The sequence below is a fragment of the Martes martes genome, assembly GCF_963455335.1.
Source record: "Martes martes genome assembly, chromosome: 11".
NCBI lineage: Eukaryota > Metazoa > Chordata > Mammalia > Carnivora > Mustelidae > Martes > Martes martes.
Genome location: NC_137899.1, coordinates 18,592,019 through 18,619,255, shown reverse-complemented (window position 1 = coordinate 18,619,255; position 27,237 = coordinate 18,592,019). Strand labels below are relative to the sequence as shown.

Below are 27,237 nucleotides of genomic sequence, written 5' to 3'. Positions count from 1 at the left end.
AGACCTTTGATTGTTTTTATTGTGCCTATTATGTAAAGCAGTACAAAACTCAGGCAGCAGTGATGGCAGTCCAGATGTGTAGAATAAATGGCTTCCAAGAAGTTATCTGGTTAAAGAGCCCCAGAAGATGCAGCTGAAGCTGTGTGTTGGCTGTGCTCAGAGGCTCTGGGACTGGGTGGCTGAGGAGCTGGTGGACATTAAGGAGACAGCGGTGCTGACACACCTGTGGATGCCCCCTGGCCCCGCCCCAGAGTCATGGCAGAATTTGTTCTAGCTGCAGAGTGAAAGTTTCTGTTTGCCCAGTGGTGTGTAAACCTGTTCTGCAGTAATGACACAATAGAAAAAGACACATTTGAACTGAAATATTAACAGTCTCAGAGAGAAAGCCCCATTAGATCCACAACAGATACTTTTGGTGACAATAGCCATTGGAGAAAAGTGGACTCTTGTGCCACCATGTGTTAGGAACTTTTCCCATTGCCACAGAATGCTGGTCTCCCAAGCAGACAGATGGCCACGATGACAGAGTAGATCAGGCTCTTGAAGAGCAGTAGAAGGTAGGTGTAGTAGGCAGAGGTGGTCTTGAGCTGCAGCTGCAAAGAATCTAAAACAAGTCATTTATTATTTGCACCTTCTTTTCTTTTGAAAGGCTAAGACTTATTAATGGGAGAGAGATCACATTATACATTTCTGATGATCTAAGTGGAAAGGAAGCCCCTATACCCTCACAACCTGACAATAAACATCTACACCACTAACACTATCCCCACCACCATCAAAAAATAACTCAGAATCCAGCTTGCAGGTCAAGTCAATCAACAACCTCTGGGAAATTCACTTAGAACATTCTAAAGTATTAAAAAGTAAGACTATGTCTTAGATGAATGAGTCAATCTGAAAAAGCATTGGTTAAAAATAGCTTTTACCATTTCTTCACCCCTACCATGTCTGTAAGTAATAATATAACTAATATGCTTTAATCATTAACTAAGTGGCAGACATTTAATTTGAAAAGTTTGTGTGCAAAGATTTAGTCTTTCTTAATTTTTCAATAACCTAGGAGATTATTATTTTCATTGCCATTTTACAAATAAATTGAGGACAGAGAATAATTTGCCTGATGTCATATGATTAATAAATATCACCAGCAAGATTTTAATCCTAGTGACATAATGTTGATGAGCACATTCTTACCTACTTTGTATTTCTGTACCTCCAAAGTAATAAATACTCTCAGTTACAAAGAGTTAAGCATAAATATAAAGATGAATTGTTGATTTAGAAGCATCTTAGTCAATATATCTTGTGCATTTCTAAGATTCCTATCAAGGGTACAATCAATGGAAATTTGGTTGTGTTCAAGGTAGGGTGGGTGGGAGGTTTTATTAAAGAGGGCTTTAGTTGTGATAAGCCCTGGGTGATGTTTGTAAGTGTTAAATCACCATATTGTATACCTGAAACTAATATTATAATTAGTATGTTAACTAACTGGAATTTAAATAAAAACTTAAAAAATAATAAAATAAAATAAAGTGGAAGAAAGGAGGGAATCCAAATTCTCTGCAACTTTAGGAGATCAAACTCACTCCCTTGTCTTCCTTGAATATCTTTATTGTAGTTAAGATTTTATAGGATAATTGCATTTGTTATCCTTTGAGGTTTTACAGGAAATACACAATATCAAAAAATAATTAATGTCAATGATGGTGGGTCAGATTGGCTATTCAATGAACCATTAGGCTGAGTCTGTTCACATGGAAATTTCGTTTATGTATTTATCTCCATAGAGTCAGAATTCCAAAATCATTACCCCTTGGTATGGAAAAGGACATCAAGTGATGCTGTACTCATTATTCCTTGACAAAGTGTCCTTGGTCAAGTAATATGTTAGCTAAGGTCTAGAGGCCTCTTGATATTGGACATGGAAGGCAGATCAGCAAAGCTAGAGCAATGTTCATTGTACTCTCTTGTTATATATGTTGGAAGAAAGGGACAGAAACTAGTACTTATGTGTCAGCTAAACAAAATAAACTATTTAGACATTCCACATCTATGACATTATGTCTTCAGTAACTGATGAGGTGTTATTTGTGTTATTCCTGCTTGCCAGAAAATGTAACTACCGTACCCATATTCATGGAGCTAATAATTAAAAGACTGGGGTTAATGTCTGGTTTGTGGCATTTGAAGCCCTGTACTCACACCCCCTCCCCATGTGTACACCTGTCTCAGGGCCTTGGCTTTGGGATATCTTGTTTTATGACAACAACGTAGAAGAATAGAAAACTGAGTAAGATGTATGAATTGTTAATTCAGAAGGTCGTGGTTGAAGCCTCTAATCTCACTGTGTGTCATGGCGTAAGGGACTTAATTAATTTTAAGTCATTGCCTTATGTGTAAAATAGGAATATTATCCTTCACAGTGAGTATTAAGAGAATTAAACAAAATGCACTCACAGTGCAGCGCTATGTCTTCCGTACAAGAACCTTAGTGTCAGTTCATGTTATTAAACACCAGCAAGAACAAAGACGGAAAAATATCTAGAAGCAACTTGATATCATGTTTTCCTCAGTCAGTAGAAATAAAAGTCACAGGAATGAGTCAAGTCCATTGTTGAAAGAATTCAGAGTACATCACTGTACCCCTAATTTATAGTCCTTTCACACCCAAACAAACACTTACTCTGTGAAAAACACTCCTGAGAAATGATGGATTGACTTAAAATATCACTCAGTCTATTTTGCAAGATCCAGCCATTCTGAGGTTTCCACCTAATGCCAGATGCTAAGTTGATCAGGAGGAAAAAATGCTATAGCATAACATAAAGGCAAACATAGACAAAAACTTACCATCTTTATATCTCAGAGAAGCTTTTGTAGAATTAATAGCAGTGAGCTCTAAAATAAATGAGAGCAAGTATTATTCAATTGTTCATGTATATTATTTGACCAGTGTCTGTGTTGGATGTAGATGGATGGATGGATAGATAGATAGATAGATAGAATTTGTCAACCAAGAGGAGAGAGCTATTACTAATATGAGTGCCACAATTCCAGAAATGATTGTTCTGAGTCTGTGTAATTCAGTAAGTCAATTCATATATTGCATTTCTGCACATGAAGATGTTGAAGTTCATGAATGATACTTTTTTTTCTTTCCTCCCAACTGGAGGGTAATGTCTAAGACTATCTAAGTGCTCCTAGTTCCCAACACAGAGCCTGCTGCACAGTAGGTGTTCTACAAATATTGGTTGAATGGAAAAATAACCAGAAACAGTGGCTTCTCTACAGTCCTTAGCACCCATTGCTAACATGAAATGCCTTATGCTAGACTACCCAGGTTGATACCCAAATAAATTCCATAGCAGAATCTTACATTTTGGGGGAGTCTGGTTTAGGTAAATTCTCCTTTTAAGCAAAAGAAAGAGGCCCTACATTTCCAAATTATGCATGTTCCCAGTATTCCCAACTCCTACACATTCTTTTCTGGAGTGGTGGGTGGTATTTATCGACATGACAACAATACGAATGAAAGCCAATTCCTATTGAGTGGTTATTACTCTGCCAGGCATCATGTGAAATGTTCACATGTATTAGGTCATCTGATTCCCTAGTGACACTGACATGAGCTGTATTCATGTTAGCCATGAAGACGTGAGGTTTAGAAAGTCTAAATAACTTGCTGGGAGTCGTACCAGTGATTGGCAGAGCCAGCACTCAAAGAACCATTATGAGGATTTAGATGAGCTAGAACATGTGAAACTACCTTGTAAAACAATCCATAGAAATCAATAATATGTCTACCATTGTGGACTCTAAGACATCATCCCTTCCAGGATCTTAATTATTCTTAACAAATGACCTTTTGATTATGGAAGCTTAGTATTTCAGTGTGCTTCTTTCCAGGGATTAAAAGATTGGCCAAGTAAGAATCATAGTTTTCTGAATATATATAAAACTGAGGTGAGGGTTGTATTTCTTTACAGTGTAAAACAAAACAAAACAAAACAAAACCCCAACAAAAACAAAACCCAACATGCATACAAAGACAAAAATTCTTAAAAAGATAATTGACTGTTGGGTGGAGGAAGAAAGTCCCAACATGTTTTGATATATTCTTTCTCTGCTTGATTTGTTCTTGTCCATACAGGTATGGTTCTGTTATGCAAATTATTCACTCCACACAATCTTATTTCGGTATGCTCTTAAAAAATAAATCTGAGCTGTTGGCTTTGGAGTAAATCTCAAGAATAAAAAAGTGTATATAATCATGTTTAGGTGTTAAAATATCCCAAGAACTGACTTTAAAGTGTCTTAAAATTCCCTTTCTTTTCCATACAGTGGCTTTACTCATTAAAAGAGAAATAAAAATCTCTAATCACCATGAATTGATTGATTGAAAAACATTAAGGTCATAATCTCTCAAATTATAATCTGTGGGTATGTCCTAGATTTTCTTTTTCAATCAGATTGGTTGAAAACTTGGACCATATTAGTTTTATCTCTTCGAAATCACTTCATGGATTTCGACTTCCATGTTCTATGTATTTTTAGCTTTCATCAAAAACAAAAAGAAAAAGCAAACAAACAAAAACCTTACAAGAAACAGCATTAGAAATTTGCTACAGAAAAACATTAACAGAAATGCCCTCAATAGCTTTGTTGCTATGAGAAGATCTTGGGAGACAGTCCTTTCAGAATTTAATTCTCAGGTAAAACACATCATGAATAAGAAATTCTCCCTTTTCTATAATGATCACCATAGAATTACCATAGCATATTTTCACTTCTATCACTATAAAAATCAATACTTAAAATACTTCAGCCCAGTGATTACATTAAACTTGTGTTTTACTCATTTGCTTCCTCTCTGTTTCTTAGCTGTAGGAATAAGAAATTAGGGTTGTTTGTAATTTTACACCAGTTATTAGGAAAATATAAAAAAATGAATAAATATATTCATCTCATGTTTTTAAAAACAAGCATTTTCACTGGCATTACTGCACATTGTCTTCATCACATTCCAGGAGAAAGGAAAGGTAAGTAAGTGTTTGACTCTAAATTGATCACTGGAGAAACTAAGGATTCAAGACGATAAAGATTTACTTCAGCAATTCAGAGTGGTATACTGCAAAGGTCTTTGCATGTCTCGTTATGTGTTTGTTGCCCGCTGCTCCCAAGCGGTTATGAACCACAGGGAAAGTATAAACTAGTTCCTTCTTATGGGCTCTGTAGGGCCTTGGTCTGGGTTGTTAATGCCAGAACTTGACTTCTGAGTCTAGTGAGTTCCTAGATCACAGCAAGTCCAGAGCACATTCAGTCATCCACCCACAATGTCTGAATATGGCCAGTGTCATCACCAATGAGGTTAATTTGGGACATCTTGCCTGAATCGTGAGTGACCCTGAGTGATTAGAAAAGTATATTCTCTCTACTGTAGTGATCCTCCTTGGAGCATCCTTCCCAGGCCTGGCACACACCAGGACTGCAATAATGTTTGCTGAGAAGCTTTACCAATGGTAAGAAATACATTCATTGTGTAGAAAGGGAGAATGTTTGTACACGGTAACCTCAGCTCATCTTTACTTACCAAATCTCCCCTTAGAGTGGAATATAAATTCAAATCTGAAAAACCCAAGACCATACTAAAACCTCAGCAGCCAAATTACTTTTGTTGAGCTGTGATCTGGCTCAAACATTTTGCAGCTTATAACTCATTGTTTGTGGGTAATCCTTTGAGTAGAGCAAGATTGAAGTGAAAGGAACTCTGACTGCTGAGTAGAAAATTCCTGAAAGATGAATAATTGTTCTTATTTCATGACCAAATGTGGTTCTCTCTTGAGCATTTATGGTTTGCAAGATTGCTAGGGGCTTTCATATGTATTATTTCAATTAATTCATACAATGACCCTCCAAAGACATCACTGTGACCTTCATATTTTTGGATGATGAAACTGAGGCAAGAAAGACTAAGTGAATTTGTCTTCTCTTTTTCTGTATGTTCCAAAGCCCATTCTACTTCAATTCTAAAAGAACTGAATTTCTTTTAGAAAAGAATTTCTAAAAGAAAGAGCAGGACATTTATGTCCTACATTAAAGGTTGCAACATCAATAAAAAGTATCTATTTGTTTCTTTTCATTAATATTTGACAGAAAATGTGGACTATTTCCTTTGGGCAAAAAAGGGTACTGGAAGGTTGCATTCATATATACATGTACATACTTTTTTTCTGTGGAGGAAATAGAATCTCTTGATCAACTCCTCCTTTATTCCACTCATGTTTGACGATACATTTGTGTTCTTTATCCATTGACGCTCCAGTCACGGTCAGCCAGCTGAATTTCATATATGTGTCATTAGTCTTCACGGTGTCTCCCTGCTGCGGTTTCAGAATTGTTTCATCATCCTTTTCTCTCCAATCTATCTTGATAACATCCGGGAAAAAATCCTCAAGAAGACAAAGATATGTTCCAGACTTATGGAGTTCTTGTTCCATAACTGAAGGTAGAAAAATTGTGGGCTTGGGGGAAATGTCTACATCAAGGCTTCTATCTGTGGGGAAGTGGAATAACAATTAAAACATTATTAGAGTAACACAAACATTGTGTGGTTTAGAAGAACCTAGGACGGCGAAATGAGGAAATTTGCCACAGAATTAGTGCTCATGTCAGGCCTTTCATCCACAGTGGGTTATGAGGTACTGATTGTTCTTATTTTCAGTGTGAAAAGAATTACAAGAAACCATGTAACTTGCTCAAAGTCACAACTATAAAGTGGTGGAGTCTGGATTAAAATGTGAGGTTTTTTTGGAATAATACAGACTCACATTTTGAATGAGACTCCACTTCCACGTGTCCTTGACAGTCTATCCAGTTGATCTTTAAATCTTCAAATATGGATCCCAAACCTACTTTTTAAAAATTATTTTTATTAACATAAAATATATTATTAGCCCCAGGGGTACAGGTCTGTGAATCACCAGGTTTACACACTTCACAGCACTCACCATAGCACATACCCTCCCCAAACCATAACCCCACCACCCTCTCCCTACCTGCCTCCTCCAGCAACCCTCCTGTTTGTTTTGTGAGATTAAGAGTCTCTTAGGGCCAAACCCACTTTTGAAGTAATGGAGATCTCCTATTTCATTCCTGATTTTGTAAAACATCTGTCTCCATTCTGAACAACTCCAGGATTTTAAGTAGGACAATGATTAAAACTGCACCTCTCAAATATTTACAATGCCTTGAATTTAGAAGCAATGGGGCACTTCCAATGGTATTTCCAAAACTGCTATTAGAAAACTCATTTTTTTCAGAAATGCTTTTGTATTAGCTAATGCACTTATCAGAATTTTGTTTTGCTTGGAAAATGTTCACTGAAAGCACATTTTGTATTGGAATTCCATTTGACATTTATATATGACTAAGAAGACACTATATTTTGACTCTCAGAGTCTCCCTGTAAAGTTGAATCTGCTCTAGAAAGCTGCTGACTGGTTTCTAGAACCCAACAATATCTGTGATTTCACTTGCTGAATAAAGTATATATATATAGATACATATCTATCTATATCTATATCTATATATCTATATAGATATGTATCTATCTATCTATCTATCTATATATATATATATATCTGGTGTAATGTTAGAAGTATGGCTCCAGAGTTTCTTACAGACATAATGTTCCAGAGTTTCTTAAAGACATAATGTCAAAATATATGGCAAAGTATCATTGGTTTTAAAGGGCATGTCACTTGAACACTGGTATGTTACTTGATTATACATTTACTGTTAATGATTAAAATTATAAATGTTAGAATCCTTTTAAAATTTATTTCTGGGGTGCCTGAGTGACTCACTGGGTTAAAGCCTCTGCCTTCAGCTCAGTTCATGATCCCAGAGTCCTGGAATTGAGCCCCATGTCGGGCTCTCTGCTCAGCAGGGAGCCTGCTTCCCCTCCTCTCTCTCTGCCTGCCTCTCTGCCTACTTGTGATCTCTTTCTGTCAAATAAATAAATAAAATCTTTAAAAAAATAAAATTTATTTCCATCATGCAAGTGCTTTACTGATATTCTCTTTGTGCTAGTTTGGAGTTAGTTTAGTAATACAATGGGCAATTTCTGTAGAAAATTTCTTTAGAAAAGAACATGACAATTTCTTTAGAAAATTTCTCTAGATTCAAATTAAAACCACATTGAGATACCACCTTACACCAGTTAGAATGGCCAAAATTAGCAAGACAGGAAACAATGTGTGTTGGAGAGGATGTGGAGAAAGGAGAACCCTCTTACACTGTTGGTGGGAATGCAAGTTGGTGCAGCCACTTTGGAGAACAGTGTGGAGATTCCTCAAGAAATTAAAAATAGAGCTTCCCTATGACCCTGCAAGTGCACTACTGGGTATTTACCCCAAAGATACAGATGTAGTGAAAAGAAGGGCCATCTGTACCCCAATGTTTATAGCAGCAATGGCCACAGTCGCCAAACTGTGGAAAGAACCAAGATGCCCTTCAACAGATGAATGGATAAGGAAGATGTGGTCCATATACACTATGGAGTATTATGCCTCCATCAGAAAGGACGAATACCCAACTTTTGTATCAACATGGACGGGACTGGAAGAGATTATGCTGAGTGAAATGTCAAGCAGAGAGAGTCAAGTATCATATGGTTTCACTTATTTGTGGAGCACAACAAATAATATGGAGGACAAGGGTAGATGGAGAGGAGAAGGGAGTTGAGGGAAATTGGAAGGGGAGGTGAACCATGAGAGACTATGGACTCTGAAAAACAACCTGAGGGTTTTGAAGGGGCGGGGGGTGGGAGGTTGGGGGAACCAGGTGGTGGGTATTAAGGAGGGCACAGATTGCATGGAGCACTGGGTGTGGTGAAAAAAACAATGAATAATGTTATGCTGAAAAGAAATAAAAAATTAAAAAAAAAAGAAAATTTCTCTAGAAAAGAACATGGATTTTTCATTTGAGAAGAAAAGGAAAAAAAAATCTCTTGGCAGTTTGTGGTACTCTTTTTTTTTTTTTTTGGAAAAAAATTCTTGAGACTTTCTCTCTCTGTGTATCATAGCTCCTATTTTTATATTAAATGAGTAACAAACAATGAGCTTTTATTCATGATATAAATAGAATGAAGCCAGAATGTACTTATGTTTATATATCTTGCTGTAGTGCAAATACTATTTTGATTATAATACTAAGACACTGTATATTTCTCCAATGATATACTTTGTTTTTAATTTTAAAAGCATGTTAGATTGTTAGATAAAGAAGATTAATTTTTCAATTGTGCATTATATTTACATAATTTTCATCTCTAGTCAATATTTTAAGCAATCTAATTTTCATCTTAGAAACTTTGTGTGTTTTTTTAGAGGAATACTTCTGATTTGTTGTAGTAAAGAAACTGAAAATAAATTGATGAACTTGAAAAGTTTCTGGCTGGTAACACATTGGTTTTACCTCCTGTCCCTTTTCTTTAGCTAGAATCTTGATGTTTTATTCTTTTCAGCATGAGATGAATCTTGAACTCCCATAATCTTCTCAATTGAATATTAGCTGAGCAATAAAATAGTGTACTTGATTAAATATGGTTAGTGCCTATATTTTGGATATTATAGTACCTAGTTTTTCCTTCAACATTCTTTTTAAACTTATTAACAGTGATTTTTATGGCCAAAATCATTTTATGAATCATAAATTAGAAAACAGATTCCAAATAAATAAATCTGTCCAATATATTTATATACATTCATTTGCATAATCACAAAATACATTGGAGTTAAATTGCTGGTTATGTATATTTTATTAAGATACGATAATGTGAATCCCATGTAAATTTACCAAATGTCAACTACATTTCCAAGTGCAAGTGTGATATTTCAAACCTGCATATTGGTGTTGATTTAATTGTTCTTTATTTTTCTGTTATTTTTCTTTTATTCAATAATTAAAGCTAATTCATATTTGACTATGAATTTCAAATTTATGACATTTATAACTTTATTTAAAATTCTAACTGTATTTAAAATGTTTAAACTTTTTTCTAATAAATATGAGCATGAAGGTCAAATTTGTTGGTGTCTGACCAGGTCTGCTGAAGGTCACCATCTGTGAATGACATTCAATATCGTGGTGCCCAATGTAACGACGCAATGGGAGCATGAAATGTGCTTTTCTTAAGACCATTTCTTCCATTTTATAAAGTGGATGTGGAAGGCAATGCCCACTCTTTCACTTCACATTCCTCCTAAGGGACTTGTACTTTAAAGTCCTTTTCTCATTTTATGGTGGGAAAAACATAGCAAATGTGAAAAGTCAGTGTGCTTCATTTTGGCAGGTGATATAAAGTATGTACTTCATCACAGTTTTCCCTACCTTTGAACCTAAAATTTGACCCTGTGTTTCTGGATAGATAACCATAGGTCCTTTTTCTTCTACTTCCTTCCGTGCTTTGGATCTTCTATTTTTAGTTCATGGCAGAACTCTACTTGTGTATTTTATTTTAAGTCTTCTCAAATAGATTTTGGAAATAGGCAGTATGAATAAATGATAAATAGTTTGTGCATAAATAGCTTGATAAATAGCTTGTTTCTTTTTCTGCCCCAGAGCTTGACTGTTTGGCAAGGTCTACCTCAAAGATGACATGAAAACCAGGAGATGTTTACAAATCCTGCTGAGATACAGACACAAAGCATGTGGAATCAAACACATTGAAATGCCAGAGCATAAGATGAAGCTTTCATTCCCAATATTATCCCTCACAACACGGGAGTTGCCTTTTGTTTCAGCCTCTCATATTAAAAGAGGCTCTTCTAATGCTCTTCTTTGATCAAACAATACTGAAATATTCAATACTCAAAATTCAATTCTCAATTCAATTCAATACTCAATTCAATACTCAATATTCAAATACTCAAAACAACCTGAAATAAACTCAACGTTGGCTTTAGAGGTAGAGCTGGTAAAGACAGTAAAGAAGTTTAATATGGATTTGGTAAATATTACCTGGAGCAAAAATCTCTACATGTTATGCTTACATTGAAAAATATGGAATACAGAGGGAATACAAAACTTTTTTTTTTTTTTTTTAGTTTTGTAAGTGGGTAATTTTCACTTCAGAAAAACTATCCATTGACGTTATCATAAGGGGATCCCAAAATAGACACTCAGACCCTGGGACGACTCAGAAATTTGCTCTAAAGTATATGTTTTAGATGCATGTGAAGTGTCTGAAATGAATGAAATTGAGGGCAAAAAAAAAAAAAAGCAGTGTTTCTCAATTGATGTTTGAATTGATACAATTTTTAACTTTCTAAATATACCTAGATAATTAAGATATTAAATATGCAAGTGAACATTTAGCTTTTATCCATATCACTTTAAAATTATATATTCAAATTGCAAAACATCCTCCCTTTTTCCTTTATGTCTGGATATTTCCACTGAAAAATGAGAGAGTACCTTATATTCAGGGTAACAATACTTGAAACAATGCTTATTACATTCTCATCATTAAAAAAAATTTTTTTAAAGATTGATTTGTTTATGTTAGAGACACAGAGAGAGAGTATACTAGCAGAGGCAGGCTCAGAGGGAGAGAGAGAGGGAGATAAGTAGACTCCCTGCTGAACATGGAGCCCATCATGGGGCTTGACCTGCTGCTTGACGTGGGGTTTGATTCTGTATCCCTGACACCATGAACTTAGTGTTCACCAGGGTCAACTTGGTTCCGTCTTTCCCACCTCACTCACAGGGGTTGGAGAGTATGATTTTACCTTTTCTCACCATTTTCCTGAAAGTTCTAATGTCTTCCCTTAAAGGGTTTTCTTCTGTGATTTCACTTCTTTTACTAGAGTGTAATTTATAGTTACTATTTCTTTAATTTTCAAAAAAGAAAAAATAGACATAATGTATTTGAGTATTTAATAAGTGAGTGTTCAGTATTTTTACAGGATTATTTAATTTCTATATATTAAGGGGTGGATATCTGGTTTAATTGTAAAATAAATTCTTTCCAGAATCTAATTCCCACTGACACTAGACCTGATAAGTTGTTACAGAGTCTGAAATCATAATTATGATCTCTTAACCTAGTTATTCCTGAAGGACTGCTATTTTGAACTTGAAATTACCCTAATAGTTTCCAGGGAATTGATTTAAAAATCTGAGTTGCCCTATCAAGAGGAAGATCCTGTTTGTTTTGGTCTCTCTGCAGCTGTCCCAGCAGGAGTGCAAAGACAGCTCTGAGTTATGCAACTGAGTTCTGCATGTAGGACAACTGTCCCTCCCCTTCTGCTCCTCTACCCATGTGCACTTTCCCTCTCTCTCTCTAAGAAATAAATATTTTTCAGTTTTTATTATTATTTTATTATTTTTTATTATATTATATTAGTCACTATACAGTACATTCTTAGTTTTTGTTGTAGTGTTCCATGATTCATTGTTTACATATAACACCCAGTACTCCATGCAATATGTGCCCTCCTTAATACCCACCACCAGACTAACCCACCCCCTCATCCCCCTCCCCTCTAAAACCCTTAGTCTGTTTCTCAGAGTCCAGTCTCTCATAGTTCCTTAATAAATAAATAAATAAAAATCTTAAAAAAATACGGCTTAGTGTTTCTAATATCACATAATAGTCTAGACCACACTTTTTTGGAATGGACAAGTCTCTCTTGGATTGCACTCTTTGCCATAATACCTAGTCATGTGATTTTAGGGAATAACTGAACATCTCTAAGCCTCAGTTTCCCCGCCTGCAAAACTGGAAAAAGAGGATTTTCTGTATGGGGCTGTGGAGGAATGAGATAGTGCACTAGACCAGTCAGCGTGGTATCTGGCCCTTAATAAATCTTAGCTAATATTATTGTTCCCCTTGCAGCAATGGTTTCAGGTCTTTTTTATCAAATTCTTCCAATAAAAATACAACCTTATTTTATTTTTTAGAAGATTTTTTTTAATTTACTTGAGAGAAACCATGAGCTAGGGGTAGGGGCAGAGACAGAGGGAGAAGCAGGCTCCCTGCTGAGCAGAGAGCCTGATGCAGGGCTCATCCCAGGACCCTGAAATCATGACCATCAGCTCGAAGGCAGATGCTTAACCTACTGAGCCAACTGGGTGCCCCAAATATATTAATTTTATAACCAATAGGTATTACATAAATTAAGAAAGCAAAAGAGCTGATGAATCTAAGATGTTCTGTGTCTTTGGTAGTCACAAGCCAAAAAATGTGGGGCCCAATGAAGCCACAATCTAAAATTGTTGTCCTTTAGACTGGAAGCTTCTTGAGTGATGAAATCGTGTCTTGTTCACCCTTTTATCTCTAGCATCCAGTACAGAAACTGTCTTCAATAAATGTTTGCTGAGACAATAAATGAACAAACAAAAATGTAAAAGCATGAAGACAGATTCTTTTTATGGGTTCTGGAGCTGAAATGGTTTACTGAGCTCAAAAATTCCATTAAACTGGATCATCTCTAGACAATATCACAAGAGCCATAATAGCACACATTTTGACCAGTCTCATCCTCCCCTCTAAGATGTTACAGTAATAAGAATAAGTGAGATTTATTGGTGTTTTATAGTCATTTATTCTGTTAATTTTTTTGCACTTCTGTTTATTTTTTTAAGGATTTTATTTATTTATTTGATAGAGATCACAAGTAGGCAGAGAGGCAGGAAGAGAGAGAGGGAGGAAGCAGGCTCCCTGCTGAGCAGAGAGCCCGATGCGGGGCTCTATCCCAGGACCCTGGGATCATGACCTGAGCCGAAGGCAGAGGCTTTAACCCACTGAGCCACCCAGGTGTCCCTGCTCTTCTGTTTAAAAAAGATCAAAGAAATCATATATTTTTCAGCTTATTAGAGAAAGAAGCACTACCCATTAAGAAAGGAACACGATTAATACTAGATGTAGTTGAATAAATTGTTTCTCACTTAAGAGATTGTCTACAAGAAAAGCATGTTGAACCAATAACTCACACCAATATTTTGTAGACACAGTTCTCAAAATAATTTCAATTTCAATCCCGAATATATTTTAGTGTGTATGTATTTTCTAAAAGTAGAAATATAATGTGTTTGCCAGCAGGGAAGTAAATAATCCATTTGCAAAGTAGTTTTCTTTCCACTAGAGTGACAAGTAGCTGCAAAATTGCTGTCCATATGCAGAGGGGATCCTATATTATTTTTTCCTAAAAACATCTATCAATTTTTCACTCACAGGATTGAAACAAAACAAGGTTACTTACCTGGGGGAATTACTATGAGCTTAGTTCCTTGTGCAAATATCTTGATCCAGCCTGAGTTATCACACTGGTTAGAGGTTCTACAAAAACATCAGCCTTCTCCTGAGCTTCACAGCAGGACCAGCAGGTAGAAACATGGTACTGGCAATTTGATCTTCTGGGTTTCCTTGGAAAGCCTCGAATATAGGGTTCTTAATATCTGATATTTTGTAAGTTTTCCTGAGCTTAGTTGACCCAAGTGTCTGTTTTCCAAGGAGGCAGTATTCACTGAGAAGAGCTGATAGAAAACAGAAACAATAAAAGCACAAGAAAAGAGAGAGATTGGTAGTAAGGGTCAACCAACTATTTATCTACATTACCAGGAAAAGTATTCAGTCAGTTAAGAGGTTTAGATTTCCACGTGTTCAGTTGTGTGAAACTGCTCAGAGATGCATCAAAGGAAAAGCCCTTCTGTTCTCACAAACACCAGACCTGCTCTGTTAGTAATTTGGGATTGTATTTCTAAAGGCGGAAACTTCAGTAACCCAAAATGTAAATATGCCAACAGAGATATACTTTGGAAATATGAACAATGGCCTCCATTTTTTAATCAGCTACTTTTACAACTTGACAACATGATTCTTTATCACACCATGCAAAATAAGAAAATAATTTGTGTAATGACAATGTTTTTCCTGGAATAAAAAAGAAATTTGTAGAAGTTTATCTCCCGGGAGATAAGAGATTTTGATTCAAACCAAAATTTGAAAACAAAATCCATTTTTCTGAAATGTTGAAAGAGGAAGCCTCTTGGAAGCTATTCTATGACCTTCATAAATACATGTGTAGCCATGTCTCTGTCGTTAACTAGCTTTGGACAAGACATTTGTCATCTCTGGGCCCCCATGTCCCTATTTGCTGCTTAGGCATTGGGCTATGTATGTCCAAAGGGCCCTTCATGTTCCCACAGCTTATGAACCTGTGATGAAGAGCAGAAAAGGATCTGCTGTGGCTGCTCAAGTGAGAAAGGAGTTGACGATTAGTAATAGAAAATGATTTCTTACAGTTCCCTTCTGACTCTCCAATACTGTGAGATCCCAGTAGACACCGTATCAGGGGTCTTCATGGCACATGAGGACCTTACTGACTATCAGGTAAAAGACTGTTGTTTTTCTTATCTGTGTCTAAGCCAGAATGGGGCTAGTGTTACAGGTAATATTGGTGGAGTCATATAGGATTCATTTCAGGGGCTCTTCTATTTTAGCTGGTACCGATGGACAATGACCTTCTTGAGGGAAACTCCAGATGGCTTGCAATGTATGTGAACTGTTCTGTCTGGTGTTCAGGTAAAGGAAAGTTGATTCTGAAAGATTCTCACTCTGGTTTCTCCATTTGAAATGCAATGGAGTGAGGTCAGAGGTACCTGAACAAGTTGACAGTAGACATAAAAACAGTGAAAAGACAAGAAACAAGTATATTCAACCTACAAACCCAAGCCAAAGACCCATATATCCATAGGGTTGGCATTTGAAAGTGACTAGTTAGAATTCTCTCCAAGAGGGCGCATTAATCAGGACTAGGGAGGCAGTAGCAGCCCTTGTTCATCAAAGGCAGGGCTGGGGGAGGAAGCTTTGCTTTAGAACCAAGGAAAGACCTTCTCAGTAAGATCTGTCTGAGTGTTGTTGATTATGTTCCTGGTGTAAAGAACTACCAGATCCTAGAAGACTTCACCTAAACCCTATGTTATAATAATTCACTGTTATCTTTCCCTTCAGAGCAACATCCTCATATTTTTCCGTTAGGTTTTGTTTCAAACACACCTATCCTTGAGCTCCACTTCACTCAGACTTAGAGATTTTCCACCATGTTTTGGGAGAGTGTGTGGAGCTATATGGCTATTGTGAGAATTAGAAGAAAAATCTTATTACTTTATGTAATAACAAATGAGACAATAATCCCACAGCTTTATTCAGAAGTATGTACATTTTATAGATCAGTAGTTTGTAAAAAATTTCCAAGGCTTGGTGAGTATTCACAATTGCTGTAGCTGTTGCTTTAGACACTAGGATGTTTCTATACTCTGCTGTGAATGAAGAAAATTCTTGGTGAAAAGACATCGTTTGGTTTATTACCCTCAACTCTTTTTCCTATTCACAGTTCTTAGCTTTTCAAAATAAAGTAAACTTTATTATTATTGGGAAGACAATGTAAAATGTGCCTTTTAAAAATTCCTCACTTCCAAGGGGCGCCTGGGTGGCTCAGTGGGTTAAAGCCTCTGCCTTCGGCTCAGGTCATGATCTCAGGGTCCTGGGATCAAGCCTCGCATCGGGCTCTCTGCTCCGCAGGGAGCCTGCTTCCTCCTCTCTCTCTGCCTGCCTCTCTGCCTAGTTGTGATTTCTCTCTGTCAAATAAATAAAATCTTTAAAAAAAAAAAATTCCTGACTTCCTATGTTAGCTGAGATGGCTCAGAGAAACAGTGTAGTTGTAGTGGGAAAGGACACGGTGATGTGTTGACCCTGTTCTGGACCTGTCCTGCATGCAACCTTCCTCAGTCCCAGCAACAGTATGAGAAAGATGTAGTAACTTTCCTAGATCATGCTGTCAGTTAAGAGGCTGAGCAGGAGTTCAAACCCAAGTCCATGTTACTTCAAAGTCCTTATATCTTCCACCATTCATTCATTCAAAGTCAGCACACCATTTTGCTTATTGGATTTACCTTCCTTCCCCAGAAACTTCTCATAGATGTAGAAGAAGGACACTAACTAGGACACCAATGATGTCACTAACAAAAGCCAACCTAGGCCCCAGAGAGGTAAACAGATGATAAGGTGACCTGACTAAAAGAAACAACACAGATTGGGGGCTTGGGGTCCTAGCTCAGACCTTGCTGAGGATACAGATGCAGGAGAAATGTCCAGTACAGACAATAGCCAGGTCCCTCTGGGAGGTAGAAAGGAGCATGTGTATGTTTGCAGAGGTGTGGTGTTGTGGGAGGGTTTTTGTTCAGTGGAAGTGGAGCATTTCTATACAGTGTATCCCAGCAGGCACAGTAATATAGCCCAGCATCTTCCTCATTAACTCTGTGTATCCTAAGACTCGCTGGCAAATCCCTCTGCCATTTCCTGGCTTCATATCTTTCCTCATTAACCCCTTGTTCGTGGACCACATTTTCATTTGAGGAGATATACAGAATTCGTTTTAGAGGCTGGTCTGGCTTCTGTTGATACCAGTGAATATATACATTATTCCTTAAGCCACCTGCTTTTATTTGGCATTCTAAAAATGCTGTGTTTCCTTGTTTCTTGGTAATGGATGGTACAAGTTGCGTTATTAGAAAGTCTGCATTTGTATCTGAAAGGAAAACAAAAATAACAATTAGCAAAATTTTGACATTCCTTAAAATAGTACACATTTATTTTCTATTAATGAAAACCTAGGGGTTTAGGATTTACATTTTTTTCCTGAAGAATTCAAGGACATGGTGGAATTTATCCACCTAGGTTGAATGATCTTTTGGGCTTTCTTCTGCCCACAATGGCTGGCTTGATTGTACATGCTTTCTATCTCTTTTCTTCACTGAGTGAAATCTCCCATGGGTAGAGCCACTTACAGATCCACAGGGAGGCCAACAGGATGACCTGTGACGGGAGCAGCATCTTGCCGACACTTGTCAGGAGAGGTGGTTGAATACCGGGCTGATCACAGAGCAAATCTGAGGGCTGATTTACTAAGAGGAAGTGGTGCTCTGAACACACAGCTAAGACCCATAGACTGCGGAGAAAGGGAGCCACAGTATTTACACCAAAACATCCTGCAAAACAGGGTTGCTAACTCAGTTTATCAGTACATCCCTCTCGTTACTGTGTGATTGTTATCATTGATTGATAATTAGTGTAAAGAAGCCATTTCTTACTAAAGGACTATGGTCCTTTATTGGTTCAAATCAGAGAGCAGGAGAAAGGGGGAGAGTTCTTATAGTTTTCTTCTTCTAGGAGTTAAGGTTATCTGCTTCTCTCTCTGTCTCTATCTCTAGTCCTTCCATTGAAGTTTATGTAATTTCTAGTGGGTCTATCTTTACATTAACTAATTCTTTCCTTATATCTCTTAAATCCACTGGTGAGCCTCTCACGGCATTCTTCATCTCTACTACTGTGTTTTTTTATTTTTTGCATTTCCTTTGATTCTTCAAATCTCTCTGCTGAAGTCATCTGTCTGATGATCTTGTATACTATTTACCTTTTCTATTAGATTAAAGCCTTTCACATATTAATCATATTTATATTAAATTCTTCAACAGTTCCAACATCTATATCATATCTCAGTCTGTTCTGATGACTGCTTCGTAGCCTCAGACTATCTTTATTTTTGACCTGTTTTATGCCTCTGAAATTTTTGGTTGGAAGCTGGACATGTTGTAAGGTATAGTAGATACTGAGGTAAATGTATTTTGTACTTGAAAATGAGCACACCTTTCCTTCTGCTAGCCATTATGTGGGTGTTTGTGTTACTAGTCAGGAGTTAGCCTGGATTTGAAGTCTTTGTTGTTAAGTTATCAGGGTTGAAATTTTTTTGTCAGAGTTCAGACCCTTAAAAATTCTCCAGTTGTACTTTATCTTTGTCTCTTCACTTGTCTTTGAGTGTTTGTTCTGCTCCCCCAAAGAAAGGTCTCTTGAAGTTCTCTCAGTAGTATTGCACTGTGACTTTTACTCAAGGTTTCCTAGCATGGGGGTGAAAGGTCAAGAAGGGGACATACTCTGATATTTTTATTAAGTCTCAGTTTTAACCGGAGACAGACTGGGTCTTAAGGATGTGGCTTTGGCAAGTATTCCTTTCCAGAGGTAGAACATTTTATTTCATTTTTAAAAAGATTTTATTTATTTAGAGAGAGAAAGAGCATGAGTGGGGGGAGGGGCAGAGGGAGAGGGAAAAAGACAATCTGAGGCAGGCTGCCTGCTGAACATGGAGCCTGACACCGAGCTGGATCCAGAGATCACGACCTGAACTAAAGTAAAGAGCCCAATGCTCAGCCAACTGAACTACCCAGGTGCCCCCCAGAGATAGAACACTTTAAATCCTTGTCTCCCTCCCCCAGCTGCAGGAGGTTCCCACCTACTTTAGGCCATGGTTCTGATACCCATCCTTGAGCAGATGAAAATTGTTATTTTGGACATAGAGGAGATGTTCTGGGCAAAGTCGTGGTAGTCACCTCTTTGTCTTCCTTCAACTGCAGCAGGATTCCACCAGCGCCTTCCCCTGCAGGTGAAGTCACTTTTTTCTACAGCGGTGATGGAGTAGATTAGGTATGGGTGGATTTAGCAGTAGTAGCTATTGTTCCCCTGCTGCAGCACCCAGAGAAGCTTACTCTGGATTGTCCCTGATCCTCCCTGCAAGAATTTTATGGAGTTCCTGGAGAAGAAGCTTAAAGGCTGATGGGAAGTATCTCATATTTTGGTCCTCCAGGGTTCATACTCTTCCACTGGCCTATACTCAGCTCTTATTGTTTCATTAAAAATCTCCACTTTAATCCTGTGACCAGCAGAATGTGTTTGACAACATCTGTTCAAGGTGAGCATCCTGTTTCTCCCTGCAAGTGCCCATCTGTCTCCAGTTTTTAAGTCATTAGCCCTGCAATCCTAGTTCTCTGATGGGTTCAAGCAAAGTATCAAATTTCAATGCATCCTGCTTTTTTGGATGTTATTGTAAGAGGGGAACCCTGCTATTTCCAGCTCTCTACATCTCTGAGCACATGTAGGTCCTTTTTCCTATTTTGTTTTTCTTTGTGTTTCTTTGTTTTTTTTTTTTTAATGTAAATAGTTTTCTATAGAAAGGAGTAAATTTCAGTTGGGTTCTGCCCAAAGGCCCATTATATTGCTTTCCATTTTTTTTTTAACTGGATTTCTTTTCTTATTATTGAATCTTGGGACTTCTCTCTGTTCTGGACATCAGTCTTTGATATGTTTTTGGAGAATATTTTCCTTGAATCTGTTTCTTTTCTATCCATTTTCTTGGAATTTTCTATTTTCCTTCCATTTTCAGTCTTGAGAAAAACAGAAATGTTAATTTTGAGGAAGTGCAGTTTATCAAAGATTTCTTTTATGATTCTTGCTTTTTGTGTCCTATATGAGAAATTTTTAACTAACCCAAGATCACAAAGATATTCTCCTGTATGTTCAGCTAGAAGTTTACTGTTTTGTTTTTACTTTTAGACCTAGAATACATTTTTAGTTAATTTGTGTATGTGATGTTTGGTATGGGTTGTGATTTATTATTTTTTTACATACATAAACAATTGTTTCATAGTCAGTTGTAGAAAAGCCTATTCTTTGTCCACTGGATTTCCGTGGCATCTTTGTTAAGAATTAGTTAACCACTTATGTGTTGCCCTATTTCTGGATTTTGTTCTTATCTATGTATCTACATTTTCACCAATATCCCCACTGTTTTGACCATTGTAGCTTAATGGTAAGTGTTTTCAAAAAGACTCTTTTCAAAACATTTTGGCAATACTATGTTCTTTGTCTTCCCATATAAATTTTGCAAAAATCTCACTGATTTCTATGAAAAGTTTTTGTGGGATTTTGATTGGGATTACACTGAATGTATTTATCAGTTTGGAGAATGTTTGACCTCCTAACTATATATGGCATATGTCTAGATTTATTTAGTTCTTTGACTTCTGTCAGTTAAGTTTTATTGTTTTCAGCATACAAATCTTTCCCATTTTTTGGTTAAATTTCACCTCCAACTATTATAGAGGTTTGTTTTTTTTTTTTTAATATTGTTGCTGTTACTATTGTAAATGATGCTTTTTTAAAGTTTCACTTTCCAGTTGTGAATTGCCAATATAATTGCAACTGATTTTACATCTCACATTCTACTTTATTGTATATAGTCCTCCATTATGTGCATGTGCCATCATTTATTCAACCAGTCTTGCTGTGTTTGGATATTTATGTCACTTCCAACATTTTGCAGTTACATAATGAATTTCCATGTATATTTTCACTTTTTGAAAGTTGTGTCTTTAGAGTAAATTTCTAAAGGTGCTTTTATTAGGTTGAAGGGTAAATGCAAATGAACTTTTGGTAGATATTTCCAAATATCTCCTCAAAATGATTGTATTTTGCATCCTTACCTTCAATATATGAGTGTCTGTTTCCCCCCACAGCTTCACCAATGGAATGTATTGTCAAACTTTAAAATTGTTGCCAATCTCATGGGTGAGAAATTATATCTCAATGTAGTTTTAATTGATCCTTATCTTATAAGTGAAGTTGAACATTTTTTATACATTTAAGGACTATTTTTATATTTCTCTTCATCAGTTGGCTTTTCATGTCTTTTGTCACTTTCCTACAGGATATTTTAAATGTTTTACCTCCATTTTTTAAATGTATTTTTTATATCGAGGATAGTTGGCTTTTATGTGCTCTACAAATTGCATCTATTTCCTAGCAACTTGTCATTTGTCCTTTGGTTTAACATGCTGCTTTTTGCTATGTTGGCTTTTTTTTTTTTCATTTTTTCATTTTCGTGTAGTATAATTTATCAACTTTTTTTTTTCTTATTGCATCTTGAGTTTTAGTTATAGTTACAAACTCATTCCTTAACTTTGTGTTGCATTGCAGAGGCTGGCAAATATATATTTATTTTGAACAGGGTCAGATGACAAATATTTTATATTTTATACAGGCTTTTTTGCTTAAAGGTCTCTGTTGTGATTAGTCACCTCTGTCATGTGGCTCAAAAGCAGTCATAGACTGTTATAAAATGAATAGGCATGGTTGTGTTCCAAGAATGCCAGGGACATGTGTCCTATTATAAATGTTCAAAAGAAAAAGGACTTATTTATTTATTTATTTTCTATTATTTAAAAAAATGGAAAGAAAATACTATGCTATGTTTTTAAGAAATATTTTGTTATTTCTTATACTGTTTTATTATTTGCTATTATATTTTGTTGTTGTTTTATAATTTGAAAGTCCAACCAGCCAATGTGCTTATATTTATTCAGACTCAGCAAAGAATAGTCGTCTATTTGTGTCAATAATTATTTTGTGAATAACAGTTTGTTTTCTCCTTGGCTGTAGGAACCACAGAGGAGAAGCCACTTCTACTGTTCGTGCTTCAGAGGCAGGACAGTACCCAGTACGAGGACAGACACTGAAGCCAGAAACCAGCCCTCCATCCCATTTGGTAACTCCATGAACACAAAGTCAACAACATCTTATGCCTTTGTCTCCTTATCTGTAAAATGTGAATCATGATAGTGCCAGTGGCACAGTATTGTCACAGGATGAGAGAGATCATTTCAAGGGATTTAGCACAGTGCCTGAGAAAGAGCAGCAGCTCTGATTAAGTGGCCCCTGCAATCCTCCCTAGGCTCACAGCAGAACCCTGGGGGAGAAGGTCTGTGTGAACACTAATGTCCCCTCCCTGCCCTGGAGGATCTGAGTCTTGTGCAGAAGAAAGTGGGTTGCTGGGGCTGTCCCATGATCTACAGTGTGGGATGATCTATAATCCTCACGGTAGGAGAGGCTGTGAGCTCCTGTCCACATTCTCCCCCAGTATGTTCAGAGCAAATAAATGCTAAACTGCTTCAGAAGACCTGATGGAGAGGAAAAGCGAGGATGAAGGATTTGAAAGTTATTTCTTTCTAAGTCTCAAATTACTTATATTACAATGGACAAAATGAATATTACATTACAGAATGTTGTGATGATTATATACACATATGTAATATCAGCAAGGTGTTTCCTGGCACTCAGTGATTTCCTCTTTGGATCTGAGCAATGTTAAACATTCAGGTAATCTCTGGACAGTTAAGAAAAAAAGACTACATGACTAGGTTTCTGTAGGTCCTCATGTGTGAACATAATCCAAGTTTTCAGAGGTTGAGGAAGAAGTCCTGGGAAATGGAGCCCAGCCCTGAGAACAAGTTGAGGAGCTGCTCCTGGTGCTCATGTAGGGAAGGATGCAGGTGGATACAGACCTGAGAGGAGGATCTGTGTGGGTTGTCTGGGTGTTGCAGAACTTCTTTTCCTTTAGTGCCCACAGTTCTTGGTCATGCTGCTTCAAAGAATGAAGAAGTAGATCAGATGAAGGAAGAGTGGTGGGCAGCAAAGCAAACTTTATTGAGCTATAGTACATAAACTCCCCAAATGAGAGGGGCCCTGTGAGAGTTGCCCACCCCCACCCCAATGTTTCTAAGTGTAGAGGTTTTTATGGCCTCGTTGGTGGACTGTTTTTATCTGACGAACACTCCATGCTCCCGTCACCCAATCAGGTTTTTGTTCACAAACTCATCTACCTATTCGGTAGTTGTTCACGTGGGAAAGGGTGGAGGGCTCCTTCCAGGGTGGTGAAAAATCCTCTTACAGGTGGTTTCCTCTCAAGGCAGGACCCCTTCTCCCTGCCTGCCTTTCTTTGTGGGAACCTTGTGAAATGAGATTATCACTCAGTAGCACTAGTTGAGGTTTGATTTTCTGCCTTTGTAACAAGCTCCTAGGTGAAGTGGATGTTGCTGGTCCATGAATGAAACTTTGAGTATCAAGGACTTGGAGTATGGATCTAAATAATTTCATCTTCAAATATGCCATAATAACCCATATAAGCAATGCAATGTCTCAATATGGTGAGCATTAGACATGCTCCAAGCACTTGTAAGCGCTTTATATGTATTATTGACATTACTCTTCCCGACATCTCCTTAAAGTTAATACATATTCCATTTTAAAATAAGGAAAGTGGGGCGCCTGGGCAGCTCAGTGGGTTAAAGCCCCTGCCTTCGGCTCAGGTCATGATCCCAGGGTCCTGGGATTGAGCCCCGCATCGGGCTCTCTGCTCAGCGGGGAGCCTGCTTCCCCCTCTCTCTCTGCCTGCCTCTCTGCCTACTTGTGAACTCTGTCAAATAAATAAATAAAATCTTTAAAAAAATAAAATAAAATAAGGAAAGTGAATCAGAGATACATTATGCAATTTATCCAGAGTAAGACAGCCAATATGGGAAAGGTGGATATGTAGTAAAGGGTCATTGAAGAAACATTGAGAAGTAGGGAAACCTAAAATAACAATCAAATTCACTCTCAGTGTATCATTCTAGAGTGGTGACTGGCAAATGTTTTCTGTAGAGGGCTAAATGGTAACATTTTAGGCTTTGTGGGTCTCTGTTGCAACTACTCAATTCTGCCATTGTAGTACAAAAGAAGCTATAGATAATTTGTAAACATATGGACAAAGTTGTGTTTCAGTAAAACTTTATTTACAAAACTGGGGGCTGCTAGGTATAGACATAGTTTGCTGACTTCCTGTTCCATGGTAAACATTATGATTAATTGCAGTGTTTCAGTCTCCCCCTCACCTGCCCTGGGGGATACAGTGTAATAATATAATATTATTCCACAGAAAATGATAAATATATAATAATATTAGGTATCTCTTATAGGTATAGATTTAGTCTATATTGTTACATGAACAATCTCATTATTATATGTATAAATCAATAAAATATTGGCTGTTATGTATACATAACAGAAGCTTTTTGATAAAATGTACAAAATCTGTACATGTACCAAAAGAATTAAAAACACCTATCCTTCCAGGAACATCCACTCTTTAAAGAATTCCTTTGCATTTGTTCTTTTTATGCATTGGAGAGTTTACTATATGTAAACCATTTCTGTATTTGACATTTTCCTTGCTAATATGTGGTGACTATGCTTGTTTACTTATAATTGGTCAAAAAACTTGTTTTTAATGGCTGCATAATACTTTGACACTTTAAAACCTCATAGGTAAGGTGCCTCTTCCCTCCTCATCACTGTAGTGTTTCCCGTTGTTGTGTGTTGTAAGGTCAGGGTAGCTGCATCTCCTGAGATGAGTCCCCACGTGCATACTTCAATCCAGTTCTGTACTGCTCTGTTGGTTTAATCAAATAATCTGTGTAAAGTATTTAGCACATACCGTGAAAACCTTAATCCCTCTTTCATTTACTCCTCCCTGGAAAGGGTTCATGTTTTCTTGCTCTATGTTCCATTCAGGCGTCTTCTTACTTTGTTTCTGTAGATACCTTAGAGGACAGGCGAGGCTCTGTTGAGACCCAGGCCCTCAGGTTCCTCCCGCTGGGACCCACCCCAGTCAGAAATCATGATGACAGGGTGTGGGACACACGATCCCGAGTTTGCCTATGGAAAGGGGCTGACTGTGTTGTGGGAGTAATTCATTCTGCTTCCATAGTGTCTCTGCATTTGATAACACCACTTGATTCTTAGAAAGAGAAACAGAGAATGTCATGATCTCAGGAACTAGAAGTAAACCGCAGGTATGGCAATTCTGTGATCAAATATCCATGTTACCAAAGGCAACAAATTTTTTGTGAAGTAAAGGTTTTCCTCATCCTTTGAAAGTGGACTCTTAAGTGATGGGAGGGGACTTCTACATTTTCACACGTTACACTTTTCCCTATTTTTGAAAACTCACAGCCAACCAGTTACTAAACCACAAAACTCAATTCTCAATAATTATCTTTTATTTTATTAATTTCTGAGGGACATTACCTTTCTTTTCTTTAAAAATCTAGGGAGTGTATATTATCTTTCTTTTAACCATCTGATCCTTATTGAGGATCTTTGGTTTCTTTGTAGAACCCTGGAGAACAAAGTCAGAGGCATATCTCCCATGCTGGAGATGCCTGATGTGCTCAGGGGCCTTTTCCAATGGGGCAGTGCTGGTTTTCTCCCAGCACTGATCCCTGAACCTGGAGTGATGTGCCACTTCTACCTCTAGGATACAGGATTTATACATTGGTCTCTCCTATACCCAAAATAGCTGATTGTTTTCTTTGAGATTTAATGGTCACTGGATTCCTTCAGGATGGCCTCAGACACTAATAAAAGACATACAATTTTTACATCTGACAGATTATTGCACCACTAAAGAACTGTAATGTCTGTGAATAACATCAGTAAGTAGTAATAACCAGAAATATTTGTGTAAAATGTGTACCCCTTTCTGTCTTCATTCTGAACCATTCAGATACTAGACTTCCTTGTCTCCACAGTGAAATAACAGACAAATGGATTTTTTTTTCTGACCCATCCATGCTCTATTTTCATAGTTTCCAGACGGTTGAATTTAGTGAGAAATAGTGTCAGATTGCTATAATTTGGACCATAATTGCTGATATCACGTGGGGCTCACTGTCTGAGCAGAATCTATGATGTCTTCATATAAAGTTCAGGAAATACTGCAGAGGGTGAGACTCAGGCTGGGCACCCAGCTGTGCAGCCTCTGCGGTTGCCCATATTGAGAAGGATGTGGGTGGGTCAGACCTGAAGAGGGTTCTTGTGCAGCTTCTCTTGGCAACTCTGATGCTGTGGATCTGATTCCAGCTGCCACAGTAGTACATGGCCTCATCTTCTTTCTCTAGGAAATTTATTTTCAATGTTGAAGTGGAAGTATGAGTGTTTTTACTTGCCTCAAATTTGTTGTTCTTCCCGTCTAAGGGAACTTGAACAGGGTTTGTTATGACAGCTGTTAGATATTCTATCTCCTGATCTGGTTTCTGCCAGTACCAGTATATGGTTTCACTGTTGAAGTCCTTAGCAGACACGTTGCATGATATGCGGGCACTCCTATCTCTTGCTCTGGAAACTGATATTTCATGTTGCTCCAATGTCGCCTGCCCAAGGCCAACTGCAACCAAAAAGAGAAATTCCCATGAACAAATTACCTGGAAACAATTTCTTCAGTCTCCTCTATAGACTGAAGTGACTGGGGGACAACTCACAGGCCCAGAGGGATGAGAAGATGACAGCTTCTAGCAGTGGCATCTCGTTGGCCTGGCTGGCTCCCCAGTGACAAGGTAAGAAGTGAGGTCCCTGTTAGCAGGACTTGTCAGGTCAGTGCCTGGAGGGTGGAGCTGGTTCAGGTTTCTCAGAAGAAGTGGTGACCTAGATAGTTCCCTGGGGTTGTTCATGATCAGCCGCAGATCTGA

General features: G+C 37.4%; 1 gene segment (V, D, J or C); it reads right to left on the bottom strand.

Annotated features, from left to right (window-relative positions):
* Nucleotides 1-27,237, bottom strand: LOC308352360 (T cell receptor gamma constant 1-like). The segment is given in 6 exons: nucleotides 27,031-27,237; nucleotides 26,608-26,936; nucleotides 14,268-14,331; nucleotides 6,224-6,553; nucleotides 2,851-2,898; nucleotides 1-604 (listed from the first exon to the last, which is right to left on the bottom strand).